General features: G+C 41.2%; 1 pseudogene; it reads right to left on the reverse strand.

Moving 5' to 3' along the window:
* Positions 1-4,252: 4,252 nt before the first annotated feature.
* Positions 4,253-4,691, reverse strand: LOC100440556 (ATP synthase F(0) complex subunit C2, mitochondrial-like; annotated as a pseudogene).
* Between the last annotated feature and the right edge of the window lie 2,321 nt (positions 4,692-7,012).

Genomic DNA, 7,012 nt, shown 5'->3' on the forward strand with positions numbered 1-7,012 from the left:
AAAGAAAGCAGAACTCCCCCAAAGGGATGAGTGGGGCATTTGTTCTGATTCATTTAAAGGGGTTCAAATCATTAGAAGCCTTCTCTAGATTTTTTGGTACTGCAGATGGCAAAGGGGGAAGGCGGTATAGGGTGGAAGAAAAGTAAATGAAAGAACATTTGTTGTTTTTTAAGACAGGAAGCAAATACAGAAATCCCTCTTTTGCAGCTGCAAGGAGTTTTAGCCAAATTAGAGAGGATTTGTTACTCATAATTTGGAATTCTCACTCAGATTTGACCAAGTCAGGTAGAGTTAGTCAAATCTGATGGGAGAAAGACCGGAACAAACAATAAAAAAACCCCCAACAATATGATCAGTGAGCGCTCTAATGGTAAGGGGAAATTAAGACCAGCTGGTTGTTAAACTTTAGCCAAGACAAAACCCCAGTTCTGCTACTTACCTAGGGATGGGTCTCAGGCTAAAGGCTGCTTTCTACCATCCTAGAAGCAGGAAAAAAACCTCAAACTCTTCCTCCCTGCCGGGAGCAAGCTCAAACTCCATAAAGGAGTTACCTGCCCTCCATCATCATGGAAGCGGAAAAGCTTGCCTTTCTTGTTGGAAGCAAGTAAAAATCCAAAAAAAGGGGGTTGTACAGCAAAATAAACTTTTGATTTCAATCAAATTTTGGGAGATCAGGGATTTTTCTGGGGTAAGTGCTCCCAGACCTCAGGAAATTGTCCTATTGGTTTGAGCCATAAAGTTAGCTCATGCTGGTACCAAGCACTGATGGCAGATTTGTCAAAGGTCAGGGGTACCTCCACTCAGAATCCCTCCATGGCTACCAAAATGTGAAACCTGAATATCTGAGATAGGTCTCAGTTAATTTAGAAAGTTTATTTTGTCAAGGTTGAGGACGTGCACCTGTGACACAGCCTCAGCAGGTCCTGACGACATGTCCAAGGTGGTCAGAGCACAATTTTGTTTTATGCATTTTAGAGAGACATGAGACATCAATCAACATATGTAAGATGAACATTGGTTCGGTCTGGAAGGGTGGGACAACTCGAAGAAAACGGGGGGACAACTCGAAGTGGGGAGGGAGCTTCCTGGCCATAGGTAGACAAGAGACAAATGGTTGCATTCTTTTGAGCTTCTGATTAGCCTCTCCAAAGGAGGCAATTAGATATGCATTTATAATAAAATGGGAGACAGGTTTTTCCCAGTTCCCAGCTTAACTTTTCCCTTTAGCATAGTGATTTTGGGGCCCCAAGATTTATTTTCCTTTCACAATATGATTAGGTTAATAGTGATTTGTCTTATAACCTTTCAGGAACCCCTTTACTGAAAATGAGAATATTGTGAATAAATTATCATTTACATGCTCCCATTGTGGAATGTGATCATAATTTTAGCAAAGGGCTTGCTGATTACTGGACTGAGAATCACCAAAGAAGTGAGATAAAATGTGTGGAAGGGTTTGGAAGGCCTCTGCAAAGAGCAGGGAGAAGGGAGTGGGGAAAGATAAGGCAAAAGCACACAGAAATGAAAAAGAGTACAGTAGGTCCTCTGTACCTGAGGGTTCCGTATCAGCAGATTCAACCCACTGCAGATCAAAAGTATTTGAAAAAAAAAATGAGAAACAAAAATAAAATCCTAAGACCCCCAACTGACTGAACGGACCTCCTCTTGGCTAAGGGGAACCCCAGAGAAACCTGAAAAGTGGAGTTCCTGGCCATGAAAGGATAGGAGGTAAGACATGCCTCAATAGGCCTTTTTCTTATTAATTTTTAACCCAAATTCTTTCTTAAGGAGTAAGCAGAAATCAGTGGTAGAAAATGAGAAATGGACAACTCATTCCTTTATCATCCTTAGCCAAGTATCTGGGGCAGTGACCAGATTCTCCTTCCCGTTTGTGGTTTCAACACAGCAACTGACCAGCATTCTTTCCTGATAAGAGGCCACCAATCATGGAGTGGTTCTGGCCGGTCTACAAAGGACGTACAGTGAGGGTTTTCACATCCTCTGCTTCACCTTTTGACATCAGAAGGCTGAGAACTCCACCCTCTGATCATGCTAACACACCATTTTTTGTACACATGACCCATGAAGAGGCATGAAACTCAACTGGATATATGCATGCTTCTTTCATAAATATTCATAAATCCTCCTATGGCTTATTAAATATGTATACTTACACAACCCATCCAGCACAAATTCCTGTCTTATCCTTCCCTCCCTCAAAGTGTTTGCTCTCAGCCTTTACTGGAAGCTATGCATCCCAGCCTGTGGGATGGCCAGCCTGCAGGCTGCAACCCTTTATGAGAAATACAGCTCTCCTTTCCAAATTTATAAACCTTGTGGTTCTTCAGTTGGCAATAACAATACAACAATAAAAAATAATCCAAATAAAATATAGTATAACAATTATTTACATAGCATTTATAATGTATTAAGTGTTATAAGTAATCTAGAGATAATTCAAACTATATGGGAGGATGTGTGTAAGTTATATGCAAATATTGCACCATTTTATATAGAAGACTTGAGCATCCACAGATTTTGGTATTCTCTTGGAGTGCTGGAACCAATCCCCTGTGGATATGGAGGGATGGACAACTATATTATGAAGTGTGGGTATGACTGAGAACCAAATGACATTGCCTTAGTATCACTGGTCAGTTGCCTGAAGAGTTTTGGGCCCCTCAAGCTGAGCCAGTGGGAAGAACCATTTTCTGGGGCCTACGCCTGTTAAAACTGCTCTTTCAGACTAGATGGTTCTAGCAGAATCTTAGTGGCCCCAGCCTGTTTGGAAATGCCTGGAACTTTTTCAACAAAAGCAGAGACTCTTCCTTGATGGTGGAGAAGCACAAAGGGGAGCCAGGAAAAAGCACACATCTTGCTCAAGAAGGCTTTGGAGAAACAAAAACTGTAGAGAGAAAGTAAATGAACACTATAGAATCAAAACAAAAACAAAATCACTATTTATGAAGAAAAACTGGAAGGAAATACAGTTGATATGGTGATGGGATTTGAGCTATCCTTTATTCCAAATTTGCTGCAATGTGATTATATTGTAAGTTTTTCATTTTAAGAGAAAGTAATTCCTGCAGTTTGGTGTGTGTGTGTGTGTGTGTGTGTGTGTGTGTAATGGGGTAGCAGGTGGTGATCAAGCCCTGGACTTGTAGTCAGGGGCTCTAGGTTAAACTTTGGCTCTGTTACCAGCTGCTCACTTCTGAGCTAGTTATTTAACTCCTCTCTGCCTTGGTTTCCTTATGTTGAGAGCTGAAATCAACATAAATTCCTGTTCCTGTGTTTAACAATACTGAGACCAGGCATATGTTCCTGTTCCCATGTTAAAAAATACTGAGAACAAACAAAAATAACTTAAGCTACTTGCTGTAGGAAATAATAGTTCCTAGAAGATAAGACTGTTAACTAACCAAAATAACTCACCTATGAAGACTAACAGCTTACTCATAAAGACTCGTTCAAGTCTTTCCTGTGCCCACCAATCCAAAGCTAGTATGTCATAAACTCGGCCCAATCCTAGTTTTGCACCTTGTAAAACCCACCTTAAAATCACCCAGCTCAGTCCCTAAAACTCTATAAAGATACTTCCAACTCACCCCTTCTGAGATGCTACTAAGACTGTCAAGATGGTGTTCTTCCTTACCACAGTGAGTCTGATCAGGATACCCCTCAACTGCTTTGCATGGTACTGTAACAGTTTCTCCTGGCAGGTTTTTTGAGGACTTGACAATATGTAAAAGAGGATGGCTGGACTCTATACTCTCAGAAGTCCCTTTTATTTCTCACTTTCTCAAATTCATGTTGGTGACATTTTCTTCTTGTTGGCTGTCTTTCTGACATGGATTCAGTCACTTTTACAAACTTTTTTCAGGCTTTGTTATTTTTCTTTTTCCTTCCTTAATTTGAAAATGTAATCTAAGCTGGGCATTTCAGAGGAATAGCCACTGGTAGGTTCTAGCTGCAATTAAGAGGCTGAAAGATGGATAGTGGTGATGGTTGTGCAACAATGTGAATGTGTTTAATGCTACAGAACTGTACAATTAAAATGGTAAAAATGATAAATTTTATGTTATGTGTATTTTACCAGAATTTTTTTCTTATTAATACAGTATTTATTTGTCTTTTTTCTGTCAAACCCTGAGCCAACCATGTTCCCCAGGCTGCCTGGGGAGGTATAGGAAAAGGAACACACAGGGCCGACCACACGTGGGAGAAAGAACTATGGGAGGTGGAGATGGCTCCTTCACATGGCAGAGAGGATGAGAAAGGCCACCATCAGGCAAAAGCACCCCATGGCCTCTCAGAGGGCAAAGCCCAGAATGGTGTAGGAGAAGAGCTGTTGCTTCAGAGAAGGGTTCCTGGCATAACCAATGATGAGGCTCCCAAACACAGTCCCAATCTGAGCCCCAGAGCCAGCCACCCCAACTGTGGCAGCCCCAGCTCCAATGAACTTGGCTGTTGTGTCAATGTCCCTTGAAATGGTGCTGGTTTGGAAGCTGCGGCTAGAGACAAGAGGTAAGGGGACGTGAGACTGCCAAGCTGCTGAGGCTCTCATCTGTCAGTATCTCCGGTCATTTCAGCACCACTGCAGATAGCGGACGGCTCAGCAGCTGTGAGGTGCTCTTGACCAATGAGGGAGAGGAGACGAACTTGGAGCCGACGAACATTTTCAGGGGCTGAGGGGCTGTAGCAGGAGAGCTGCTCCCAGTGCAGAGAAGACAGTACCAGAATTTTTTTAAAAGAAGAAGCTAAAGGCAATTTCCTCTTTCCAATATTTACACTGGCACCATAGGATGCCAGCAAAGGGCTGCTGGAAACTGTTCCTCTTCTAGGTTAAAAGACATATACACGAAATGTACAGGTCTAGAGCTTGTTAGAGTAAGGAGGTGCTCAGTGTCCAGCCTCCTTCTCCTCCTTCTCCTCCTTTCTCCTTCTTCTTCTCCAGGGAAGAGTAGGAGAGGCAACACTTTCTTTCCTATTCCTATTTAGCCGGATTTCAAACCTAAGAGTATAAAGACAGAGTGAGTAAATACCCAGAACCTGGTTCAGGAATGTCTTGGTTCAGTATACCCCTCTATTCTAACCCAATTTTTGCACTGGTGGATTGGGGTACAATGACAGGAAGGGTAACGTTACGGTTAGACCAATGTTAAGTTTAGGGAGAAGGTGGATGTAACTTGAGGAGAGGCAGATGTGGTTAGAAATGGCAGACACAAGCAGTATATCTGAGTATCAATATTTCTTTGGCAGTGAAAGCATAAGGAATACACAGGTTATTTTATGTATATATAAGCTCGATAAATCTGGCATTTCTAGCTCTCACCAAAAGATCCATCCAGTGTCAGCTATATAATTTGTGGGGCCCAGTGCAAAATGAAAATGCAAGGTCCTTTGTTCAAAAGGCAGTGAAAAAAATGCTGTTTAAAAAAGCAGTGAAAAAAACTTTAAAATATAAAGCTTTTCCCTTTCGTCTGTGGTCTCTCTCTTTGGACTTTCATGGTGTTTTTTTATCTGCGATTTAATGTAGTTCTAAGTGAAGAAAAATTAAAATTTTAAATTATTAGAATGAATTTTACCATTCATTTTTGTACTGTGCAATGACAGTTTTAAATGCAAATATAAGAATATTTAAGTCATATGTGGAATAATCAAATACACGATTTGTCTTTTGTAGTTTGTATGTGTGTATGTGTTTCATTCTTATCAGAACAGTGGGAATGCTGCAGAAAAGGAACCATTTTTATTCTACTTCTTGATGCACACACATTCTACCAACACTCTCTACCTTCAGCTTACTGATGAGTAAGGAAGAGTTGAAAGGAAAGGAAAAGGTTTGCAAAGACAGAGCAACCCTTTTCCTTTCCTTCTGTGTTATCATTTTCTGTGGAAGTGGTTGGTTAACATGGAGGAGTAATATGAGTAAGAAAGTATATGATAGAGTTCCTTGGTCATTCGTATTTCTGAGAATGTCACTGCTTTCTTTCTGTGTTCAAAGCAAATTCTAGTTTGTATGGAAAACATGATCTCTCAGGACTGTCAGTAATCATACTTATTTACTCATGGATGTAACACTTACCTTGTACTTGCTGTGGGTCTCAGTGAACTCTCATGCATTGCCGGCCCATTGGAATTCTGTGCTTATGGAGCATCACAAAAGCTATATCTGAATGGGGTGGCAAGAAATGGTGGACACACATACAGTGTGTATCTCCTCTGCTCATGCTCCATTGAAATCCCATTGAACATCTACAAAACATAACCTCAAAGATAAAATGATTAAGAATTTCAAGATGGTGACAGCAGAGTATTAAACCAAGCCTGGGGTCTTTCTGAGTGTGGGGCTTGGTGGGACTGCACAGGTTTTGTGTTCATGAAGTGGGCCCTGGACCCATCAGAGTATGATATTACATCTGAAGAAAATACTAATCTGACTCCAAAAATATCCATGAAAATCAACTTTGTTTTTACTGAAATTTTCTTGAGATTACTGATGAGAGGGCGTCAAAGTACACCACCAGGTAAAATTTCCCACAAATCCTTTTAAGTTTCTCTCTCACCAAAGAGAGCTCTTTGAGGCAGCTGTTACGTTGGCAGTCTCTGGCCCCTGGAGTTCCAGGCATTGGGATGAATGAGGGGGAAGATGGCCTGGATCAGTTTATAGCTGGCCCCCCTAATTGACTATAAGCACTTGCTTCCCTAAATAAGCCAGTTGTCTAAGGAGAACCAGTTGGGATGGATTGAAGGATTTATTTCACTTTACTTTATCAGAATGGCTAGTCCATGGACATATAAGGCAACTGAATTAATTTTTGTAAGTTTTGAAATAAAAAGGTGGGGTGAGAAGGAAAACAAATTAATAACTCTTTAGCGCATGATGCACATGGAAGTTCATTAGTGGCTCAAAGTGAGTGCCCCCATTGGGATTTGAAACCAGCTCTCTCTGCTTCTAAAGCTGGGCTCTTTCCACTTGATTGTGCTGGTTCCCACAAAAGGGAAGGCAACT

Source organism: Pongo abelii, chromosome X, assembly GCF_028885655.2.
Source record: "Pongo abelii isolate AG06213 chromosome X, NHGRI_mPonAbe1-v2.0_pri, whole genome shotgun sequence".
NCBI classification, from domain to species: domain Eukaryota; kingdom Metazoa; phylum Chordata; class Mammalia; order Primates; family Hominidae; genus Pongo; species Pongo abelii.